Here is a 12,489-nt window from a genome sequence, read left to right on the forward strand (position 1 = left end):
TATATTCAGCCGAAAAGGATGTGGCGAATGAAACTTACGCGGTCAACGATTACACGAACTGCCTTTTAAAAGCTGTGGAACAAACCAGCTTCCTAAGAGGACATGAACCTGCAGTAAGCGCTATATTTGCATCCTCACACACTCTTAACAGTCAGGTGACCGTGATGGCTTGTGCACACAGCGCTCTCACCAGGCCGTTCACGGGAAATGCTACCTCCGCACCACTGAGGCACACTGTAGTACAGTTAGCCCTGCTTTCCATTCGAACCGCGCCGGTACATCACTCACCCGAAGCCAAATTTCATGTGCCGCGCTATTATTGCGATGGCTACCAGAATTGTCTTAAGCCTTTTATTTTGAGCCACGTAGGGTGTCTTGAACCTTTCATTTAATCAAATGAGATGGTACCTTACATGTGACCACTCCACAGAGAAGGCGAGCTCCTCTACAAAAAGCGGCGCCATGCCACCGCCAAGGATCGCCGATCCGAAAAGTGACTATAACAACGGCTTCGGCGCTTCTGCCGCTGTATATCTACGAAAATGTGTGACCATGGAACGGAGCTTTGGTTGTCGTTTTCTCTTTGCGTGTTCTTACATTTGCATTATATGTGGGGTCTAAGAGGAATTCTATTCAACTCAACCAGCCATAGGCAAGCAGTAGCGCTTCTTAGTAGGCATCAAGTCGTGTAAAAATCAGTCCAAGCTCCACACGGCACACACAATACGTTGACTAAACTGCGACGGTGTGCTAAAAGTCGGTGTATTGAAAGGCTGCTGGAAAGACGAGCCATCTGCATAACGAGCAGTTAGTATGAGGCCTTACCTCTGCTACTTTACTAACACGAGGGCCACAAAATCAAACAGCATTTCAGTGAAAATGAGCCACAAGCTTTATTTCACCGCTCTTACTACACACCACAGTAGCTTTATTGCATAATGAAATTCTTAGCTTCTCCTAAAGAAGCACCCAGTCTTTTTTCGAGATAGGTGTGACAGCGTTTACTCAAACAAGCTCTTTATGATAGATTTCCAGGGTTCGGGCAGCACGCTCAGCGCCTGTGAGATCCACTCCTTGGGTATCACGTCGCGCACCCTCTGGAACTGAGGGTTCGATTTGAGGGAGCTGGTTATTTTCTCTATCATGGCCGCTCCGTCGTCCGCACGATCGGATCGCTCACTCTCGCTGGTAGCTTCGATGCTATGGCTGATCACACCTGCGCATTTAAAAAGACATTTTGACTTGCATTTCTAACAAATCTCAGGTGATTCGTTGCGCAGACCCGGCGACAGTGTGCAATAAAATTAAAAGCCATTCCACTCAATGTGAAAGCTGTCGGAAGGGCAGAGCACTGATTCGCCATTATTGGCTGTTTCACCGTTATCCGCTCACTCTTACCACCCATCACGCTCTTCGCCGCCCTGTCTCATTCCTCTTCTGATGAATTCAACGAAGGTTTGTCCAAGGCATTTCAAATTTCCCGGTTCAGCGTGCACGTGCGCCCTCTGCCCGTAACTGCGCCATTGGGACTTCAGTTCCTTTTGTGCTTGCCTTTCCTTCCGCACGTGCCGGCGTTGCACTGCCACTTTTTCCCCCTTACTACCGTAAAAAACAACCCAACGAGCGTTCCTTACTAAACAAATGTGGGCACTTGCGGGTAATTACGTATATTTTGCCCCAAATGTACTTGCAGTTTTCTTTGTGCTAATCAATGGGGAGATGTATGACAATCGCCAGCGGTTCACTAGTTTCGAATACTCATGGCTACATAAACCGCTTGGCTTTCGAATCCCCTCTGGGAATCTGCGACGACAGCCGCTACGACGGAACACTCTGTGGCTCTCCTTGGGTCCAGCGAGCGAGCTACGGCGACAAAGCAAGCCCCTGAAGTGTTCTGCACTTAAAAAGAAATGAAATTGCTTATAATATACCATCTAATAAAATCAGTATGATTCCTGAGGAGTATGTCTGCATCCGTACGAAATATTCTGTACCTGATTGATAGGCACATATTTTTGCCTGCATCGCCTACACTCCGTGATTCTTCCATACTAAATCCGCTGTTTGCACTGCGATGCACTTGCGACAAGCCGTATTACCATATATTCTTATTATGTCTGTACAAACGGGACCTTTTGCTTTATCAGCCCACCCGAATTTCGTCATTTGTCACCGCACAAAGTATTTATTCTTCGCCCACTCGATCAAAACCCCGCAATAATGAAGACACCCGCGAAAGTGAGATCACAAAGCTTGAGCTGCGTTAGGTTGCAGCAACTCGCTCGAAAAGTTCTGACGTACCGCAAAACAGCCAAGCAAACGCAAGAACGAAAAGTCCAGTCTTGAAGTCCATGTCCTCCTCTGTGAAAGAAATCACAATTCAAACTCAGCAACAGCGACAGACTGTAAAGACACTCGCAAACCGTGCTGTAACAAACGGACCACGAATGCAGTGCACAGACCACGGGAAAAGCGCTAACGATTGGGCCCTTTTATTTCCAATACCATGTACCACTTTCTACATCATTTGAGTGCTAACTACTAGTTTCAAACTTTATATCATTTCTATCACTAGAGCTTGGTTTTCGCGACGAGAATTTTGTGTCTTAGCTAACAATTTGATCCTTTCAAGACACCATTTATGATTTTATTAAAACGCATTTAAAATTTCAGACATTTTTCCGAAATATCAAATATAACAAAGAGTTTTAAGTGCACTTGTTAGTTTCGCATCAGTATTTTTCTTTTTCCCTACTAAAGCCTATTCGTTTCAATGTGCAATATTTATTGTAAATTTATTTTTCCTTCAGTTTCATTTCCCCTCAAAATTGAAGCGTGAAATGATATCCGATCTTCTGCAATATCTTCTGTGAGTAAGCGCAATAGTTTTTATCGTGCCAAGCAACCATTATTCGAGACAGAAAAAGCACAGCATTACAGAAGGTCTCCACCGGACAAGTGCGTAATTTAGCCTGGCTCAAAGTCGCCGCCCTGCGCACTCTTCTTGTCCTAAACTCTATTGCGCTTGCGTGTAAGATGTCGCTGAAAAAGCTTGCGTATCTGTTTCTACTCACGTGCCATTGATACGCCCACACGCCCATTCCCTGTGCGGAACCATGGAAGCCGTTAATAACAACTTGTTTGGCAAAACTATACAGTACCCAATCATATTGGTTATGTAAATCAAGCTGTACCTACAATGCCAATTAACAGTTCCCCGCCATTTTTCTTACATCTGTTTCATAACTTTTGGTAGTTGATGTTTCCTTAAAGCCCAATTTACCCTATAAGGCAAACGTAGTTCACTACAGGAGAAACGTTTGCCTTAAACTACTAAAACAGTGAATTCAAAGTAGCTATCACAACAATTGGCGCATCACGTCCTAGACGCAAATAAATGGTTAACGGCTGGTTTATTGTTCCGAACTGTAAAGGTGACTTTTAAATTCTCGGAATCGAATAAATTCTCGTGACCGCGGCAGCCGGTTGAACACTCGGAGTCATTACTTTTCCTTTGATGCTATTTTATTTTAAAACTCGCCTGATCTGAATTCCTATCCTAATGTCACTCCCCAAGTGTATCGTAAGCATATGCTGAATGAATTGCTCGTGTACGACGGCCCCACTGATTCTCGAGGACCCCTCATTTCCTTCATCTGCAGCTTCTTGCGCTGCCCGCGCGTCTGCCTTTATTTTCTTCTAGCTACCCCCAGTCTCAATAAATTTAAGGCGTCACTTTCGCGGTGCGCCTGGTTACAAACGTTTCAGTTCCTTCTCCGTGCTCACATCGTTCTGTGCTTGGCGTTATTACAAGTCTCAAAGAGCAGCCACCAGAAGAACGTGCCGCCTCGTTGCTTTGTAAATACTTCACTCGGCCGTGAAGTCGTTCTTTCAAATATACTTTCTGTTGGCATCGATGGGCTGAAAGTTGTTATTTTCAAGTCATTTAGAAACCACTCATTTAAGTTTTAGCTATTCGCCATCATTTCGGTATTTATTCAATGATATTGCAATGGCTATTGGGTGGTATATGCAGATACTTCAGTGCCAGAATTTCAAATCAACTTGCAAGACTCACCCTTTTTCGGAATGAAGGCTTGAAGTTCAAATGTGAAGGCGCCGGTTTTTGTCGGAGAAGCCTGAACTCTACCATCATTTTATAGCTCAGAAGCTTACGAAAAAAGCAAATAAATAAATAAAAGTGCTTTCACACACGCGTAAAATATGATGTCATCAGAGGAAGCTTACTCACAGCTTGGCAGAAACATCCTGCGGAGAGAACAGGTGAGGATGGTGCATGCTTTCATAAGCGCGTGTTAGACAAAATCAACAAAAAATGGCACAAAATCAGCGATACGCAAGAATCCTCGCCTGACCCGCAATCCGGTCCCTCGTGTCTGGAAAGATAGCACTAGAACAAAAGCAAACGACCCACATCTGGTGCGCGGGGGTGCACATGCCACGGCACCTGTTGCAGTTTAGTATGAATAAGTACCCTCGGTTCTTGCGTTGCGAAAGTAACACGTAGTCACCATGACTCAGCAACGTCATCCGTGTAAGAGTAAAAATTCGTCACCGTAATGGTATGTTCTTTAAACAACGTACGCCAGTAGCATAGTGGGCACACACCACTGAACGAACCGTAGCTCAACATTTCTTGATTACAAAAGGGGTAAATAAAACAATTCGTTTAACCTAAAAACTAAAACTTCTGCAATTCTTAAAATTAAATTGTTAATATAAATTCTTAAAATTTCTAAGGTTGCTACCGAAAAGCTTTCATTGCTCCAATTGAACAAAAACCGTCCAACAGCCGCTACATGGCCTCAGTGACGTAATTCGGGCTGTCGAAGAACGTCAAGGCCGGGAAAGAGAGAAAAACCTTTTGAGCGAGTTTCCAAGTTATCTGATGCGCATAGAGCGGTAATATTTGGCTGTGGTACTTTGCGACCCCCTAGTCTAAGTACTGGGTGGGTTGGGTGAGTACGTTCTGTAAGCATTTAGGACTTCAAAAAAGATTAAAAAAGTGTTGCAGGGTCCCTTTAGGGCTTCGTTCGGTACAGAAAGTAATGAATAAAACCTTACTAGAAGATGCTTTGAGCTCTGCTGCGCTCCCCTATTTGATAGCTTCAGTACTTACCTACTGGAAAACTTCATTACTATTTTCACATGCATGCATCCGCTTTTATGGCTGATATTAACTGCTGTTCACAGGTTGTTAGCAATAAACAACAACCATTGTTGTGCGCGAGTTTATAGCCTTCAATGTTAAATTTTATGTCGTTTTCAATAAAGTACAAAAACTCACAAAAATGTTCGTGATTTTCAGGCAAGATATCGACTGCTATACTTAATGATTAATTAGTGAATAGTTTATCAAAATCACACGCACAAAGTACAGGTACATTTTTAAACCAGTCACACTGCACTTGTACCACATGGAATATCCACAACCATATTTCCAGAAGAGCTGATCCTTCAATTTGTGCTTTCCGGTGTTAAGGAAATGGCCCGAACGTTTTAGGTGCAGAGCACTTTAGGGGCCTGCTTGTCGTCCCAGCTCGCCCGCTGTTCCACTTTCTAGCCACCGCAATCACGCGGCGTTACGGACACAAACAGAGACCCGCCGCGTCACGCTCCCAGGGGCTTCAAAACACTACCCTCTTGCCCTTGCTTCTGCCTTCTGGCCAAAAGTAAAGAGGGTATTTCAACAAGAGGTTTATATAGGCACAATCTTTCGCTACTCCTGGAACCGCTCGCACTGGTAATACATGCGCCCGCCAGTTAGCGCAAAGAAAACTGCAGGTACATTTGAGCCAAAATATATGTATTTGGACCGGCTGTCACCGCGTTCATTTAGTTAAGAATGTTCGCTGCGTTGTTTTTTATGATAGTAAGCGAAGAGAAGTGGCTTCCGATGAATACCCAACGACGCACGCAGAATTACGCAGTAATACTGAAGCACGTGCGAGATGAAAGCAAGCACAAAAAGAACATAACATCCGTTCGCGCTTTTCCAGGTAAAGGGAAAGCAATGGGAAGGCGGGTAAAGGGAAAGGGAAAGATATGAGAAGGTGTGAAAATTGAATTGCATTAGACAAACCTCTGTTCAATTTGCCAAGAGAGGAGTGAGACAGAGAGGTGAAGGCGTAAGGGGTTGTAGCAACCAGCGGATAACGGCGGCACAGCCCCTATAGCGAATCACTGCTGTGCACTTCCGACCAATTTCACGTTGAGTGGACCTTCTATAATATTTTCAACTCCTGAAAATTATTGCGCTGGACGAATAGCAGAAGAGGCTCTGCCAATTAAAAAGTAATCGCACTTATTCTTCCGACACGCAGGGGGAGCAGTCCCATCCCATGATTAAGCTATAGAAAATAGAAAGACTGAATGCTGGTAGCCAATTATTAGGCATCCTATATAATATTTAGGTGGCCAAAAATTTCTTCAACCCCACTCGGTAATGGTCCGCGAGAAAATACCACAAAGGAGTTTGTAAATAAACCACTGATTAAAAACGATAACCCCACTAACAATTCGTATAGTCAAAATACAATGGATCGCTGTGCATAAAATTGTTTCCGAAACTGGCGACCATTGGACGTTTCTGTCTTCATATGAAACCAAGAGGAATAAGTTGTCATACGCTGTGCATAAATCACCCACACTGAAGCTAGGTAAGTGACGTACATCGTGGAATAATATGTTATAGTAAAAACACCAAAATTCAATGATTCGCGGAGATCACACGACACAAATTTAGGCAGAGCGAAGTTCAAAGCTCCTCCTCCCTATTTCTGCCACAGCGACTCCTCTCACGCAGCCCCATTTTTGTGGATCGTCCGAAAGCAAGCGAAAAATCCCTGTATCCACTACAGAATCTCTGCAAGCTTTTTCTCAGGACCTAATCTACCACGCCATATAGGGGTGATCTTTGCAGGAGTCCATCAGTAACACAGTCTAAACTACCTTATCTTAAAAGAACCTCCCTCGTCCTCTACCAACTTGCCCATACTGTCACATCTTCACACAAACTGACCTCCACCGTGTAATATGGGACGGCTCAAGTTTTACTCAAGATCAAATATTCATACTATTCAGTGCGCAATAACATTTACACAAACCTAACTATTGCAGTTCTTAATAGTAATACATGTCACCCATTATAGTACTTAATTATAGGGCGAGCAGCACCGCAAAGGAGCTAAATTTAAATCGGCAATGACCTCACACCTTAGATTTACGCTTGCTCGTTCACAACTCACTACAACCCACTACAGCCTTCAAACTTCTATAGCGGCGTAATTACAATATGTCTGTCATGCACGTCCACTGTAAGCATTTTTTGTAGAACCAAAAACCAATAACTGTGTGCGCACTTTCTTCCACTTTCGACGCATTAAAAAAAAGGTCAATCCTTTCAACTGCTTGGTGCATGCTGATGTGATGGAGAATGGCTCTTTGGTAACTTGTGAGGATTAGCTTCGAGTGGCATGGGGCACACCACTTAAATGACACCGCACCTGTTCAGCGAGAGAAACTTCCGGATCCGTGACAGAAAATCTGAGCTTGTGTTTAGTGTCACTGCCGAAACAAAACAGCTAGAGCTTTATAAATATTCATGGTGCCTTGGGCTTGAATCAGTGATGCACGTGGCTTTGTGAACCGATTGTTTAAAATAACGGGCAACATTAGTTATTAACGGCAGTACGCTTCCTAGCTTGCTATGTTCAAGTGTAGCTGATGAGAAGCCATTCTTTGAAATTTATGTCATAAACGCGGAAAATTAACCGTGTATTACAAAAAGATTTGGACAACTAGAAGTGTGTATAATATAATCAGAATAACTGCTGTTCCCTGTGGACTTGTTTGGAAGCGATATATATGGCTGGAGTATGGATGCCATATTTTATTTGCTTGTCTTTGTGTGCATGTTTCTTCATTCATGATCCAGTTTACTGACTCAACATGCCATCTTTGTCCCTGTTATTTTGTGTATTCGTATGTTACGGCGATACTAAATCTAAAGACAACGTATTCGCTGAAGAAAATCGAAATGTTTAGTTTCTTCTCTCTGTACTGCGGATAAAATGACGAAAGGCATTCAAAATAAATCAAGAACAAAAGTCGAAATAATACATGAGCGAACAAACCCATTGAACCTTATCGTACACTTCAATTTATTAAAGGATTATACAGGAACAGTTCAACACATATAACTTGCTCTTTGTCAGGGGCATATGTAAGGAGTAAGGATTACTGTCTCAGACATTCAGCAACGTTTGTGAGAGAGTAATGGACATTACTGCTGCTTCTTTGAGACGTATTTCCACAGAATGCGAACACAAGAGCAAGAAATCAATTTAATTTATATTACACAGTATGTCAATCCTTTTCTGCTGTTAAAACCGTACGCGAAATGCTCAAGGTTCAGACGCCAAAAACGCCGTGTTGGTTGTTTTGGCGAACACGTTTTACTCGATTTCACGGTTACATAACCTCCATGGGACAAATACCTCCGGCCCAAAAACAAATTTACCTGACGCCTGAGAGCTCCAAATATCCAACACCGCCAATGTGGCGCGAACACGTGCATTCACAAATTGTGGGATCCACTCATAGACAGGTCGCTTGAGTCCCGTACACCAGCTGAAAGCAACTGTTTATAGCAGGCTGATGGGTCTGTAGTTCCTAAAGTCTTTGGTGTCTTCCTTATTGTGAATCAGAATCATGTCTGCGCTTTTCTAGGCTATCGGCAGTTTTGGATTCCTCTTGCAATCTGCACTGTTTTCAGAATAAAAAGAGACTGAAAAAGTGACCGTAGCTAGAAAAAACGAAAACGCAATTTTGATTTAGAGGAAGGGAGACGTCAACTATCTTAAAATACACACAGCCACCAAACTAATCTCAGTCGTTTAGGTTGTATTCACTGGCGTAGCCCTTATGCGGGCAAACATACCACCACCACCGTGCCCCACCATGCGTTTGCCTAAGCGTCTGCCTTGATAAGCCGACGCCGCACTAGTTACGTCAGGCTCTACGAGATTGCCTTACCTGTCCGTGCTAGCGCACAAAAAAGCTGGCATGACTACAGCGAGCTGTTCGATGTTCCAAACTATGTACCACAGAACGCGAAGTAATACCTCGACGCCAAATACTCCTACGCGCAGCACCATACGATCTACTCATCGCCAGATACGGTTCAAATCGTCGCACAACTTGGTACAGCGGTACAAAAGTCTGAGCCGAAGTATGCGCGCAACTGCGTGGCAGCGTCGTGCTGGGCCCTCTCTCGTACATATTTCAGCAAAACGTGGCGCCACTCACTCACACTCACGCAGAAAAGTATATTTTTCCTCACGCACTCACGTACGCTCATGCTCACCAGTCGCCCTCACCCCTCGCACTCACTCCCACTTATGCGCACTCAAGCTTACTATGTACCCTCCACCACTCCCCCACTCGCGCTCACCATGTGCACTCGCTGTGACCTCTCCTCCTCGCGCTCGCGGTCATTGCTCACCGGCACCACTTCCACTCATTCACCTCACGCTCACCACTCTCCTTCACCACTCGCGCTCACTCACGCTCACCATTCGCCTTCATTACTCGCACTAACTCATGCGGCGCATACCACTTGTCGTCTCCCCTCGCACGTGAGTGCGTGCAGCAGAACCTCCATGAATTCTATATTGGTGTATTAGTGTATGAACAATATTGGTGTATTACGACGTCAGAAGGCCATCCAAATCATATTCGTAAATCAACATGTCACCGGAGGGTTAACTCTAGGGTACACCAAAGCAGGAGCTCAGTGACCACATATTTCCCAACCTAAAAGCCATCCCGCCATTAAAAGGTCCCGATCCCAAAGGGACTGCGACAGGGCGATACCATCTCGACAAAATTGTTCACCGCCTGTCTGAAGGGGGTGTTCAGGGAGCTTGACTGGGACGACGCGGTGTGGCGGATAAATGGGGAATAATGGAACCATTCGATGTTTATACCAAAATTAGCCTTGCTTACTGAATCAGCCGAACAACTGCAAAAAATTATTGAACCCCAATCAAGAAGCTACGCCGTGGGACTCGAAATAGATACAAATAAATCTAAAGCGGCTACTGCGACGGATAGCCAACAGCCAGTACGAGAAAATAGTGGCGCTCACCGCGGTAAGCCCCGCAAATAGCGCGAGTAGCGCGAGCGCACTCACGAGTGGTGAGCGGGGCTCACGGCGAGTTGCACTCGCAATTTCGAGTGGTGAGCGGGGCTTCGTGCGAGTTGCTCTCGCACTCGCGAATGGGGAGTGGGGCTCACCGTGAGTGGCACTCACACTCGCGAGTTCAAAACGATGGGGACGCTCACTCATGAAGGGTGAGTGAGGTGTGTGTGAGTGCACTCGTGAGTTTGCCTGCTGGCCTGTGGTATCGTGCGTATGCCAGTGAAAGCCGATTGCCACTCAACGTCTCCCCCTGTCCAACGGCAACATAAATCTGTGCCTAACATTTTGCCGCAATGAAGCCGAACATGTTATTTGTTCAAAATCCAATATGGGTTCGCCAGCGCTTGCGTCGACTGGGAAGTGCGAGCACGGCACGCATCAGCCGATGGCCTCGGAAATACTACCGGCTACGCTAACATCGTATCTAATTTGGCGTACTCAACCACGCATTAGACGGCATTTCTGGCGACATCCGTGGTCGCAAGCAAATGCAGCGTAGGCCTCTTGCGCGCGCTGTCGCTGTCGTTCCCAGCCTGGGTTTTATTTTGTGAGGAGGCGAAGTGCTCGATGCCAAGTAGAGCGAAACCACATAATGTGAGTGCGATATTCTGCTGACTCCACCGCCACGAATTGGGGTTGAAATGTGGCAGACGATCCACGCTTGTGTTTTTAAGGGCGAAGCCATTTGGGACCTTGCAATGTCTGTGCGATGTCTGGAGTTGTCCGTGCGCATGGGGCTTTACGTACGCACAGCATTGTACGCCATCTGTCGAGAACGGCGCAAGCTGTAGTACCATCCGTGCGCCATCTGGGGAGAGCGCCGGTAACTGCAGTAGCAAAGAGCGCGAATTTCAAAGGGTACAAAACGCAAAAATACAGCAAAAACCCTAAACTATCTAACGATAATTCAGGGAAAAAGACGAAGTGAGCGATGCGGAGGGTGCGAAGTACTGGGACGCGAATTGTCTTTCGGGTGGCGCTTGTCATTGACACTGCATTTTCTGCACCTGAAAATCATTTAAAACTCAGAGTGCATCAGCACGCACGGACGTTGACGATCATCACACAAGCAATATTCAACTTGCGTCCCAGTGCTTCGCACCCTCGGCATCGTGATCACGGCGTGGAGATGTGTGATTTTTTTCTTCTTCTTGCGAGATGCAGGCGCAAAGCACATGCGCAGGTACAGTGGATACGGTCATGGCAGTTTTTGGTGTTGGCAAGAGAAGAAATCGAACGCTTAACGTTTCAGTGAATACCATCTCTGCACGTAATAGTCAACCGCATAAATGACAGCCTAGACTGCCAACAACCCGCAGAGAGGGCGGGGTGCGGAAAGGATATTATGGTCAATCAAGTACGAAATATCTCCAGATAACACTAAACCCGTTTGCATAGCATTTATAAATTTTGAAAAAGCATTTGATTCAAAACACAACAGCAATTTTGCAAGCGTTAAGAGACTAAGGAATGCAAGGGATTTATATAAGACTCCTAGACTGTATATAATGACGAATGTGCGGGCAGGATAATCCCGTACGAGCAGCGCGAAAAGGTCTGTATCCCAGAGGGACTGCGACAGGGGATACCATGTCGACAAAATTGTTTACCGCATGTCCGGAGGGGGTGTTCAGGGAGCTTGACTGGGAAGACGCGGTGTTGCGGATGAATGGGGAATAATGGAACAATTTGATGTTTGCACCAAACATAGCCTTCCTTAATGAATCATCCGAAGAACTGCAAAAAAATCATTGAAATCCAATCAAGAAGCTATGCCGTGAGACTCGAAAGAGATACAAATAAATCTAAAGTAATGAAAATAAACAAGCTAAATGACTCCTCTTCACCATAGCTAACAAAACGCTAGAAATAGTAGAGGGATTTAAATATCACGGGCCGGTGGTCGGTGCTGACCCCAACCACGCGGAAGAAATCCGGTGCAGTATAGAAATGGGCTGGAGCGCTTTAAGCGAGCATTCCCAAATAATGGCGAGTAAACTCCCTTTATCCCTAACAAGAATAGTATACGACGAATGTGTGCTGCCGGTCATTACATGTGGGGAGTAAACTTGGCACCTTACGAAATCCCTGAAACGCAATGGGTCGGCCCAGCGGGCCATGGAGCGAATAATGATAGCAGTAATACTCGGGGATCGGAAACCGGCATCGTAGACCAGGGAACAAATTCAAGTAGAAGATATTTTAGTTTATATTAAGAAAAAGCAATGTACCTGGTCTGGCCACGTAGTAAAAGGAACCGTCAA

The 12,489-nt window shown here is 45.2% G+C and overlaps 1 long non-coding RNA gene across 2 annotated transcripts; it reads right to left on the bottom strand.

The window, feature by feature from the left end:
- Positions 1 to 868: 868 nt before the first annotated feature.
- Positions 869 to 4,203, bottom strand: LOC144146883 (uncharacterized). Of its 2 annotated transcripts, none has more exons than XR_013317749.1 (3): positions 4,079 to 4,203; positions 2,302 to 2,361; positions 869 to 1,216 (listed from the first exon to the last, which is right to left on the bottom strand). It is a non-coding gene; the product is annotated as an uncharacterized LOC144146883 (long non-coding RNA). The 2 variants fall into 2 exon arrangements; XR_013317750.1 differs by having other exon boundaries at positions 2,302 to 2,358; positions 4,079 to 4,162.
- Between the last annotated feature and the right edge of the window lie 8,286 nt (positions 4,204 to 12,489).

The sequence above is a fragment of the Haemaphysalis longicornis genome, unplaced genomic scaffold (assembly GCF_048455015.1).
Source record: "Haemaphysalis longicornis isolate Haplotype H1 unplaced genomic scaffold, Haemaphysalis longicornis Haplotype H1 scaffold_7, whole genome shotgun sequence".
NCBI lineage: Eukaryota > Metazoa > Arthropoda > Arachnida > Ixodida > Ixodidae > Haemaphysalis > Haemaphysalis longicornis.